We start from the raw sequence: 13,333 nt of genomic DNA, 5'->3' as shown, positions 1-13,333 counted from the left end.
AAAAAATTAAGTAAGGGCTTGTACGAGATACGGATGGGAAACATAAATGTGGAGGCGATCTCAAAGAGCCACCATTGGAGAAATCAATCTCAGCCTATAGATGGGCCCGACCTGGTTTGATGTTGAGTTCCGAGTGCTAGATATATCTGCTACTTACAACCTATTGTTGGGACGACCATGGATACATGCTTCTGGATTAATGGCTTTAACCCTGCATCAGGCTGTGAAGTTTGAATGGAATCATCAGAAAGTGATTATTCATGGAGATGGGAGTAAACCTATCTATACCTATTAGACTGTTCCAGTCATCGAAAATAGGAAGAAACTGGGTGGAGAAACATATTATCGCATTGAGCAAGTTAACGCAATTGAAAAGGAGCAATGGTGGAACAACAAGGTAGAAAGCATACTGCTATGTACAGGGTATGAACCTGGCAAAGGTCTCAGCAAAAACCTTCAAGGGATCACCAAACACGTACAACCACAGAGCCATGGCACAACTTTTGGACTCTAATATGAATACATTTAGAAAGAATACCAGGATTGGTCACCACCATGGTGTGCTCCTTATTATCCATTGGAATAACCGATACCACCCCTGCACCAGACATTCCATCAAGCTGACATGTGTGGGGTTTTGAGGAAGATGAGATTTTAGCTGGCATGAAGAAGCTGTTTCTGGATGAAGAAGATATGGACTAAAGTGCAATCGTTGAGGAGGAAGAGGAGAAGGAAGACCCTTACCATTCAGATCGTAGGGAAAGGAGTTGTTCTCAAGAACTGTATCGTTGCACCATCCTGGGCCCGTCAAGTTCCTGGGTAGCCTGGCAAATTAGCATAAATTACTTTAAAAATAGTTTTGAGCATTTGAGACATTTTTCAGTATTTTGTTTTGCAATAATTGCTCGAGCCATCAAGCCGCACTTGTTAATGTTTTTAAGATTTTATTAATGTATTATTGCTTTTAATATTTATTATTATTATTTTTATATTTTCTTTTTAACATTATTATTACCTATCCCGGTGAACCTACGACTGTGACATGTAATAAGACAACGTAACATAAGGATAGTGATTCAGAGGATCTAGAAGATGATATAATACCTGAGGAAATCGTCAGAGAAGTGGAAAACTTTGAAAACAAACCAAAGTCTACTTTGGAGGAAACTGAGGAAGTTAACTTAGGGGATTCCGAAATGGTCAAAGAAACACGCATAAGCATTCACCTATTACCGTCAAAGAAGGAAGAGTACATTAGATTCCTAAAAGAGTATGAAGATATCTTTACATGGTCCTACGACAATATGACTGGTTTGTGCACATCCATAATGGCTCACAAGCTACCCACTAGTCCCATGTATCCACTGGTAAAGCAGAAGCTCAGAAACTTTAAATCAAATATGAGTTTTAAGATAAAGGAAGAGTCCACCAAACAAATCAAAGCCAAGGTTCTCCGAATAGTCGAATACCCGACTTGGTTGGCCAATATTGTTCAAGTTCGGAAAAAAGATGGGAAAGTTAGAGTATGTATCGATTATTGAGATCTGAACAGAGCAAGTCCCAAAGATGATTTTCCACTGCCCAACATACACATACTGATTGACAACTGTGCCAAGCATGAGCTCCAATCCTTTGTGGATTGATTCGCAGGATACCATCAGATTTGGATAGATGAAGAGGATGCCGAAAAGACAACATTCATTATACCATGGGGGATATATTGTTACAAAATGATGTTGTTTGGTCTGAAGAACGCTGGAGCAACCTACATGAGAGCCATGAAAAATATTTTCCACAACATGATACACAAAGAATTAAAGGTGTACGTGGATGACGTTATCATCAAATCTAAAAGGAGTTTGGATCACATAGCAGACCTGAAGAAATTCTTCGATCGGCTTCGAAAGTACAATTTGAAACTGAATCCTACAAAATGTGCCTTCAGAGTCCCTGCCAGAAAATTGCTAGGATTTATCGTTAGTTGCCGGGGGATTAAGTTAGACTCATCAAATGTCAAAGCATCCAGGACTTGCCACCTTCGAAGAATAAGAAAGATGTGATGAGATTTTTAGGGCGTCTCAATTACATCAGCCGTTTCATAGCATAATCAACCGTGATATGTGAGCCAATCTTCAGGATACCGAGGAAAGATGCTACAACAAGTTGGACTGAAAAATGCCCGGAAGTTTTCAACAAAATCATGGAGTATTTATTTAAACCGCTCGTTCTTGTCCCACTAGAACTAGGAAGATCTCTGCTGCTTAATTTTTCCGTAATGGAATAAGCTTTTGGTTGCGTTCTGGGACAACATGTTGAAATGGGAAGAAAAGAGCGGGCGATATATTATCTGAGCAAGAAATTCATGCTCTACGAAGCCTGGTACTCTTTGCTGGAATGCACCTGTTGTGCTTTGACGTGGATAGCTCAAAGGTTGAGGCATTATTTCTGTGCATACACTACATATCTCATATCTGGGATGGATCCACTAAAATATATCTTTCAAAAACCCATGCCTACGGGTAAGTTAGCAAAGTGGAAAATACTGTTGAGCAAGTTCAACATCGTCTACGTAACTTAGAAGGCAGTAAAAGGGCAAGCATTGGCAGATCATTTGGTAGAAAATTACGTAGATGGAAAATATGAACCATTGAAAATGTATTTTCCCGATGAGGAGGCATAATTTGTATGAAAAGATATCATCGAGGCATATGATGGTTGGAGAATGTTCTTCGATGGACCAACAAACTTCAAAGGAGTGGGTATCAAATCTATCTTAATATCAGAGACCGGCCAACACTATCTGGTCTCCGCAAAACTCAGATTTCCATGCACCAACAATATGGCAGAATATGAATCTTGCATATTGGGGCTTAGGTTAGCCATTGACATGAATATTCAGGAGCTGTTGGTAATCAGACATTCAGATCTTTTGGTGCACCAGGTTCTACGGTAATGGGCTACAAAGAACACCAAAATATTGTTGTATTTGCACTGTGTACAAGAGATGATCAAGAGGTTCATGAAGATAGAATTCAAACATGTTCTGGGGATCTATAATGAGTTTGCAGATTCAAACATGTTCTAAGGATCTATAATGAGTTTGCAGATGCATTAGCCACCTTGTCTTCCATGATACAACAACCAGACAAGAATTTCATTGATCATATCCCAATAGGAATTCAAAAGCAGTCGGCTTGTTATGCACACGTTGAAGAAGAGATCGAGGGAAATCCATGGTTCTGCGATATCAAAAATTACTTGGAAAAGTAAGAGTACCCAGGGACTGATACACATACTCAGAAGCGCACGATTCAAAGATTAGCCAACTATTTCTTTCAAAGTGGGGGAATTCTGTATAGAAAGACTCCTTACTTGGGATTACTATGGTGTGTCGATGCCAAGGAGGCATCCAGATTGCTCGACGAAATACATGCCGGAACTTGCGGACCGCACATGAATGGTTTCACCTTAGCCAAGAAGATACTAAGAGTAGGGTATTTCTGGATGACTATGGAAACAGACTGCATCAAGTATGTTTAGAAGAGCCACCAATGCCAGATACATGCCGACATGATACGAGTACCACCCAATGAACTCAATACAACAAGTTCACCCTAGCCTTTCTCCGCTTGGGGTATAGATGTCATCGGCCCAATCGAACCCGCTGCTTCAAACGGTCATAGGTTCATTTTGGTGGCCATAAAATACTTCACAAAATGGGTTGAAGCTGCATATTATAAAGCTGTAACTAAGAAGGTTGTAGTGGATTTTGTTCGATACCACGTTGTTTGTCGATCCGGAGTACTGGAGTCAATCATTACTGACAATGTCGTCAATCTCAACAGTGATCTGATGAAGGCCATGTGTGAAACCTTCAAGATCAAGCATAAGAACTCCACAACATACAGGCCGCAAATGAACCAGGCTGTAGAAGTCGCGAACAAAAACATCAAGAAGATATTAAGGAAAATGGTAGACAATTACAAACAATGGCATGAGAAGCTGCCATTTGCTTTGCTTGGATATCGTACCACAATTCGCACATCAACTGGGGTAACTCCCTACCTACTGGTTTACAATACTAAAGTAGTTATTCCTGCCAAAGTAGAAATACCTTCTCTAAGAATCATATAAGAAGCTGAGCTCAGTGATGCAGAATGGGTATAGAGCTGCTGTGAACAACTAGCTCTCATTGATGGAAAAAGAATGAATGTGGTATGTCAAAGTCAGCTATACCAGAACAGAATGGCAAGAGCTTTCAACAAAAAGGTCAGGCCAAGGTAATTCACACCGGAGCAATTAGTGCTAAAGCAAATCTTCCCACATCAGGATGAAGCCAAGGGGAAGTTCTCACCCAACTGGCAAGGTCCCTACATGGTTCATCGGGTAGTAACAAGAGGAGTACTTATACTTGCAGAAATGGACGAAGAGATTTGGCCAAAACATATCAATTCAGACGTAGTCAAGAGATACTATGTTTAAGATTGTTTGCATTTTTCAATTTAATGTAACTGAACTACGCTTAACCTGATTCCCGTTTAAGAGGAGATACGTAGGAAGCCTTGTGGGTTCAGTCATATCTTAACAAAATCTTCATCTTCCTTATGGATAGAAACTGGGGCAAGGTCTCAAGTTCGCCCGATCTCATCATTATTTGAACAACCAAGGAATATGTTGCCAGAAGTATGCACTTAAACTGGGGCAGAATTTTGAGGGGGACCCTCAAAATTCTAAAGCAAGGAGGTTGCAATATCTCTAAGACGCGTCATAGTCACCGATTCATCTAAATTATTTGATCTCGCCCACTATCATATATTTAAAACAATTACATTTCTACAAATAATTTGTCAAATGCATACATGTTTTCCGAAAACTTTGTTTCTATGATAGCTAGATGTTACCCAGGGTAACTCAATCAGGGCATCAAGACAGGAGTAAAGGCGAAGCAACGAATCAAGAGCACGAATCAACCGCCCCCGCCCCCCCCCCCAGCAAAACTCACAATTTTTCTTTGAATGCAGGCATAATAAACACAATAGGATATTTGCAAATATATATATGCAGCAAAATCACTATCTTCATACGACAAGTTGCCAAACGCAACACATCAAGCTAAGAAATACCTTACTCGCTCATAGCTATTCTTTGCTTTCCTTGCGTGAGGCTTAGCCTTGTATCCATTTCTTGCATGAGGCTAAGTATTGACTCCATAATTGCATAAGGTTAAGAACTGCCTTTCCTTGAATGAGACAAAACATTGTCTCCATTTCTTGTATGAGTGTAACGACCCAGCCAGTCGTTTTGAGAATTTAAGCTCCGTTCGATAGCATAAGGTCTTGAACAACTTCATATTATGTGTATCAACTTGCATGCATGGTTGAATTCAGTTACTGGATGATTCAGAGTTGAATTGGAAGAAGGAGTCTAGTTTTGGAAGTTTAAACGGTAAGAATTTGACCGGGATTTGCCTTTTGTGTAAACGGCTCCGAAATGGGTTTTGGATGACCTCAACAACTTCGTATGATGATTTTGTACTTAGATGTGTGTCTGGATTTAGACTTGGAGGTCCATAGGGCGATTTGAGGCATTTCGGCGAAAGTTGGAAAAGCTGAAGTTTGGAAAATGGTGAAGTTTGACCCATAGTTGAATGTTGTGATATCGAGGTTGGAATGCAATTCCAAGAGTTGGAGCAGCTCCGTTGTGTCATTTTGAACTTGTCTGCAAATTTTAGCGTCATTCCGGGTTAATTTGATATGTTTCGGCGCGAATTCTAGAAGTTGGAAGAGTTGGAAGTTCATAAGCTTGATTCATTGTGCGATTTGCATTTCCAGCATTGTTTGATGTGATTTGAGACCTCGATCGAGACCGTGTTAGGTTGTAGAAATTGTTTGTGTGTTTAGATGGGGTCCCAGGTGTTTGACTCAAAAGTTGTTAAGACTTTTTTGAACAAATCAATCAAAGATGAAGGAGAAAATCTTAGCCAAAATATAATTAATTCCGGATCGAAACAATGATGACAATGATTTCACATAAGATGAGAGTGGCATTATTGATCTTATTAAGATTAAACTTTTTCCTTTTCATCAATTGATGAGAAAGTGAATTTACATGTAATCTTCGAGGTCATTTCCCCATTTTCTAGGATACAAGAGAGGAGCTCTTTCTCTTCCTTTTCCCTCAAAGAAAATGGAAAAAAAGTCCCCTTTTCTAGAGCCCTTTCTGGCTATATATAGTTGAGGCCACTGTACCCTTTGCTTGACTCGACACTTTCTTATCGCTAGTGTGTCTCGGTCGTGTTCCTTTTGTTTTTAGGCGTTACTCTTTTCGACCTGTCTGAGGTCATAGAAGAAAAATGGAGTGGGATCTATTGACGTTCACTGCCCAGTTACTGAGGTGGGGTGTTGGGCAACTTGGTCGTGGTGGTCAGATTTTGACCAATACAGTTAGTCCTTCCGTCTGTTGGGGTTGTCCTACGTCAGACTCGATAGACAGATCATGCTCGTTACGTAGTCGAGAGAAATCTAACCTATAACTTTCCGTTCCTTAGTCACATTTTGTGGGTTTTTTAGCGGAACAGTAGTGTTCTCTCAATCCTCGCAGACTCTTGCTGCGGTTTCGGAATCGAAATGTCGGTTGGCACTGAAGCGCTGGTTCGTGGTGATCATCATTATGAGACACGTTTCTAGGAGACTGAAACATTTCATGCCCTATTAAATTCGAATGGTGACTCTTGGGTTTCGTGCTCGGGGAATTTATGTCTCTTATAAATAGAGGAGACTTGTCATTTGATTGATTCACTTCATTTTTCGCTTAAGAGGGTTCTTCAGATATAGCTTTTTCTGCTACCTCAAATTTTCGCTTATCTTCTTGTTCACTAAAATCTTCCATTTCTTTCCTTATTGCTTCTTTGGTGCATTTTTTGCTAAAAAATGGCCGGTGATTCTTCTTGCGACCATCTTCCTACTGTTAACCCGGCATCGGAGAGTTCTGTTCAGGTCACTGGAGGGGTGGAAGCGGTGGAGGATGAGGAAATTCCTTAAGTGGTTGAGATCTTGCCTCATTCAGGGAGAGAGGTCACTTACTTCAGTTTTGGCGGTGGGGAGGAACCGGAACCCGTCGCCTCCATCGTGAGAGAAAGGAGGATTGTGGAGTTGAAAGAAAGGTGGGGAATCCCCAATTACATCGATATGCGGCTAGCAGAGGGGAACGACAAAGTTCACTTTGACCTTCTCGGGTACTGCATGTTCTACGCCTACCCCTTTATCGTTGGGTACACACTTCCTCTTCCCATGTTGGTGATGGATTTTTGTCATTTCTATGAAGTGTGCCCCGCCCAGCTATCGCGTTAACTGTGCAAGTTGTTCCTTATGCTGCTAAAGTATGCAGAACTTGCCGGTCGTGAGGTCACTTTTGGCCATATGCTCAGCATCGTTTCCCCTCAACTAATCCACGGTTCGATGATCCACATGCGTCCTCGAGGGTCGAGGGGTCTGGTGGTGAAGATGGACGACCGGACCAACCATCATTTCTATGAGAACTACTTTTATGTGCGGACCGAGCACATTGTGGCGGACCCAACGTGATTCCCCGAGAGATGGAACTTCACGCATAAGTTTGCATCTGTAGTTAATGAAATATTCAACCGTTTTTTTAGAGTACTAAAATGTGTTTCATTTTTACAGCTGAGAGATTGCCTCCTCCGCCTGTCGAAGGGATTCGTGAATGGGTGGAGGTTATACTTCCCCATACAGTGGGGATTCGCACATGGTTGACCTTCCACGAGAGGTTCGAGCGCAGGCCCCTTACGGGTGGTTAGACGCCTTTATCTACTATGCTCTCTTCTTTTTTTTTGTGATCCTCTTACGCATCGTCCGTCGTTGCCAGGGAGGGAGCGGAAAGCAAGGGCCCCTCAGCTAGCCTTTCATCAGCTGGCCGCATCTGCTCTCCCTATCGTAGTATCCACGAGGGCCGCTTCCTAGGATGAGGTCCCGACCAATGTCATTCGCCAAACGGACGAATCACCGTCTATTGGAGAGGAAAAGGGGCCATCAAAGAGACGGAGAGTAGAATTTGAGACGACACCCCCCACAATAATTCATCTGGACGAATATCCCCCAACGGGACCCGGAGGGGATGTTACTATGGCTCCTCCCACAGGGGCGGAGCAAACTATCGAAGTTATTGGTGCCCGCGATCAGCAACCAGAAACTCCTGCTGCCGCCTTGGCTCAACTAGAAGTCCCTACCATTAATGATGATCAACACCTTGTCGTGGCAGAGAACCAGACCTCTGGGGCTGCTGTTATGACTTCGGGCGTTCCATCATCTTTTGCAGCAGGTCGTGCTCCCTCTTCAGCAGCAGAAAGGGGAAAAGGCGTGGTGGTTGATGACTATGAGTCTGAGTCAGACGTGGACCCCAAAGATGTTAGGATGTTTGAGGAGGGTCTCACTCATTCGGTGGTTAATGTGGGGGGCTCTGCCTGTATCCTTCAGATCCCTTCCGACTTTTATCTCTTGGCAGAGGTGGAAGATCTGGTACTGCAATTCAGCCTGTTATGCTCCGAGGCTAAGAACGAGTCCCTTTGGGATGTCCCCGATGCCGAGTTGAGGGATGGGTGTCCATCATGGGCTTGAGGGTACGTTACATTTCATTTTTGTTTCATGCTTTCGCCCCTTTCGAAATTACTAGTCTAACCCCATTCTTCTGTTTTCCAGACATACATGGTGGAATGGTAAACATTCGCAGGGCCAACGTCCGGGCAAGGGTTTTTTTGAAGATGTTGGAGAAATACCATCGCTACCGTGACAGATGTCGAGAGATGCACGAGCGGCTGAGAACGGATCCCCGTAATCGAGCTCTTGGTGAGGAGTTGGAGAAGAGGGACTAGGAATTGATGTAGACCATCCGTAGCAAGAGTGAACTCAAGGAGCAAATTCGCATTAAGGATAAGGAGCTATAGTTGGGTAGGGGAGTTACTGTGGAGTGCGAGCATTTGCAGGGTAGGTTGAGGTCGATGCAGTCGGAGATGGACCAGAACCTGGTCAAGGTCGAGGCGATGAGCACGGAGTGGATGAGAAAACTTACCACGATGGAGAGCAAAGTCGCTATATTGGAGAACATTGAGAGAGCCTGGTCTGAGGCTTTGGCAAGGGCTACAGCCCTACAGAACACCATTCACGTACTTCAGTCCGAATAGGAGTCGGAGAGAGCGACAGCTACCCTGAGGGAGGCGAGGCTCAAGGACCGTATTGGCATGATTGATCAGGAGACGTCAGTTTTGGGAGATCAGGTCACGGCCCTAGAGGCGGAAAATGAGCGATTACGGGAGGTTGAGTCATCGTCTACTAACATTCCTCGTCAAATGCATGAGCTCTGGGTTTATGATGAAGCCTAGCGAGACATATATAAGAGTTTGTGGGAGGTGGGTACCATGGCCGAGGCTGCTTATGAAGAAGCGCGGGCGAAAGCTTGTGAGGCTCGCATTAATTATGGGTACGACGCGGCGACTCCTGAAGCTAACGAGGATGCAGATGATGGCAATGGGGAACCTCTAGGAGTCGGTGATGATATTCGTGATGATGACAGCGGTGATGACTTCGAGTGAAGAATATTATCCTTCATTTTGTTGGTCGACTGTCATTTGTTGTTTTTTTTTCTTTGATTGACTTGGGCATATGTAAGCGGCGCTAACCCGCACTGTGACCTTGCATAAATAAAAGCTCTTTTCTTCGCTATTAGCCATGTACTTTACTTTTTATTTCAACCGTTCACGGCCTTGGTGCAAGATAGAGACTCATCTGATGAGTTCCGATTTTTCTTTTCTTCTGGTGGTTGTTGACCTTTAAGGACGTCGTTTCGAATTTATCAAAATGTTGGCCTGTCGTTGTTTGATCGGGGTCGAACCCGGTTTTTTTTTATTTGGTAAAGGCCCTTAGCCTTAAAGGGTGTTATTTTGAACTTAACGAAATAAGAGCCCGTCGTCATTCGATCAAAGTCGAACTCTTCTTTTTATTTGGCGAAGGTCCTTAGCCTTAAAGGGTGTTATTTTGAACTTATCGAAATAATCAGCCCGTCGTCGTTCGATCGAGGTCGAATTCTTTGTTTCCTTTGGCGAAGACCCTTAGCCTTAAAGGGTGTTATTTCGATCTTATCGAAATAATACCCTGTCGTCGTTCAATCGAGGTCGAACTCTTCTTTTCAATTGGCGAAGGCCCTTAGCCTTAAAGGGTGTTATTTTAAACTTATCCAAATAATAGCCCATCGTCGTTCGATCGAGGTTGAACGCTTCTTTTCCTTTGGCGAAGGCCCTTAGCCTTAAATGGTGTTATTTCGAACTTAAAAAAATAACAGCCCGTCATCGTTCGATCAAGGTTGAACTCTTCTTTTCATTTGGCGAAGGACCTTAGCCTTAAGGGATGTTATTTCGAACTTAATGAAATAATAGCCCGTCGTCATTCGATCGAGGTCGAACTCTTCTTTTCATTTGGCGAAGGCCCTTAGCCTTAAAGGGTGTTATTTTGAACTTAATGAAATAATAGCCCATCGTCATTCGATCGAGGTCGAACTCTTCTTTTCATTTGGCGAAGGCCCTTAGCCTTAAAGGGTGTTATTTCGAACTTAACGAAATAACAGCCCGTCGTCGTTCGATTTAGGTCGAACTCTTCTTTTCATTTGGCGAAGGCCCTTAGCCTTAAGGGATGTTATTTCGAACTTAATGAAATAATAGCCCGTCGTCATTCGATCGAGGTCGAACTCTTCTTTTCATTTGGCGAAGGCCCTTAGCCTTAAAGGGTGTTATTTCGAACTTAACGAAATAATAGCCCGTCGTCATTCGATCGAGGTCAAACTCTTCTTTTCATTTGGTGAAGGCCCTTAGCCTTAAAGGGTGTTATTTCGAACTTAATGAAATAATATCCCATCGTCATTCGATCGAGGTCGAACTCTTCTTTTCATTTGGCGAAGGCCCTTAGCCTTAAAGGGTGTTATTTCGAACTTAACGAAATAACAGCCCGTCGTCGTTCGATTTAGGTCGAACTCTTCTTTTCATTTGGCGAAGGCCCTTAGCCTTAAGGGATGTTATTTCGAACTTAATGAAATAATAGCCCGTCGTCATTCGATCGAGGTCGAACTCTTCTTTTCATTTGGCGAAGGCCCTTAGCCTTAAAGGGTGTTATTTCGAACTTATCAAAATAATCAGCCCGTCGTCATTCGATCGAGGTTGAACTCTTGTTTTCCTTTGGCGAAGGCCCTTAGCCTTAAAGGGTATTATTTCAAACTTATCGAAATAACAGCCCGTCGTCATTCGATCGAGGTCGAACTCTTCTTTTCATTTGGCGAAGGCCCTAAGCCTTAAAGGGTGTTATTTCGAACTTAACGAAATAACAGCCCGTCGTCATTCGATCGAGGTCGAACTCTTCTTTTCATTTGGTGAAGGCCCTTAGCATTAAAGGGTGTTATTTCGAACTTATCGAAATAATCAGCCCGTCGTCGTTCGATCGAGGTCGAACTCTTCTATTCCTTTGGCGAAGGCCTTTAGCTTTAAAGGGTGTTATTTCGAACTTATCGAAATAATAGCTCATCGTCGTTAGATCGAGGTCGAACTCTTCTTTTCATTTGGCGAAGGCCCTTAGTCTTAAAGGGTGTTATTTTGAACTTATCGAAATAACAGCCCGTCGTCATTCGATCGAGATCAAACTCTTCTTTTCATTTGGAGAAGGCCCTTAGCCTTAAAGGGTGTTATTTAGAACTTAACGAAATAACAGCCCGTCATCGTTCGATTTGTTTAGTTTAGCAATGGTTGATGGGGCAAAGATTTTTTAGCCCAACGATCTTGCTTGGTTCTTCTTCTTCTTTTGCGTTGTTGTTGTGTCCTGCATGGGTTGGGTTTTTTTGTCCGCGATCCTTTTGGTGAGTGATTGTATTTCTTGGTTTTTATCTGGGAGAAACTAGGGAATTTTCACTAAGAAATCCCCACAGACGGCGCCAAATTATTTGACTCAAAAGATGTTAAGACCTTTTTGAGCAAATCAATCAAAGATGAAGGGAAAAATCTTAGCCAAATATAATTAATTCTGGATCGAAATGTTGATGACAATGATTTCACATGAGATGAGAGAGGCATGATTGATCTTATTAAGATTAAACTTTTTCCTTTTCATCAATTGATGAGAAAGTGGATTTACGTGTAATCTTCGAGGTCATTTCCCCATTTTCTAGGATACAAGAGAGGAGCTTTTTCTCTTCCTTTTCCCTCGAAGAAAATGGGGAAAAAGTCCCCTTTTCTAGATCCCTTTCTGTCTATATATAGTTGCGGCCACTATACCTTTTGCTTGACTCGACACTTTCTTGTCGCTAGTGTGTCCCGGTCGTGTTCCTTTTATTTTTAGGCATTACTCTTTTCGACTTGTCTGAGGTCACAGTAGGAAAATGGAGTGGGAACTATTGACGTTCACTGCCCAGTTACTGAGGCGGGGTGTTGGGCAACTTGGTCGTGGTGGTCAGATTTTGACCAATACACTGGGGACCTTCGGTGTGTTTTTAGATGAGTTCTGGATGTTTTGCATGGTTTTGGAACATGTCTAATTTCTGGTGTTTTTGCATCTGCGACCTTGGAGCGCAGGTGCGGCTTCGCTTCTTTGTAAGCCCGGCCGCTTCTGCGGTTATGGAGGCCTGGGAGCTTGCTCGCTTCTGCGGTTATGGAGGCTTGGGAGCTTGTTCGCTTCTACGGTCCTGCGATCGCACCTGTGGAGAAATCTCGCTCCTGCGATTTCCCCTTTCGCTTTTGTGGTGCTGCTGATGCGGCTGTATATCCGCAGATGCGGTCCCTGGCCTAGTAGCTGAGTTCGCAGATGCGGACCCTTTCTCGCAAATGCGGTCCCGTAGATGCGTTTTCTGGACCGCAGATGCGGAAATCCTGGCTGAGTCATTTAAATCGAGGGTTTGGCCAGTTTCTTCATATTTGAGTTTTGGACTTCGATTTTGGGAGCTTCTTTCTAGATTTTTCAAACAAATCGATTGGGTAAATGTTCCTCACCTAGTATCTAATATATTCCATGATTTTATCTTCATTTCTATCATTTGATTTGTGTTTTGAGTTGAGAAAATGGTTGGTTTTTGAAGAAAGTTTTCCAAATGAAAACTCATGATTTGAGGGATCAAATGATATCGGAATTTGATAACTTTTGTATGGTTGAAATCGTATCGGAATGGGTATTCAGTTTTTGTAAGATTTGTCGGGTTCCAAGGTGCGGGCCCAGTGTCAACTTTTGGATCGATTTTTGGATTTTGTTAAAGATTGAGACTTTATGATCTGGAATAGTTTCTTATGAGTTTT

This window comes from Nicotiana sylvestris, chromosome 4, assembly GCF_000393655.2.
Source record: "Nicotiana sylvestris chromosome 4, ASM39365v2, whole genome shotgun sequence".
NCBI classification, from domain to species: Eukaryota; Viridiplantae; Streptophyta; class Magnoliopsida; order Solanales; family Solanaceae; genus Nicotiana; species Nicotiana sylvestris.
Note: the sequence above shows the minus strand (reverse complement) of the source record.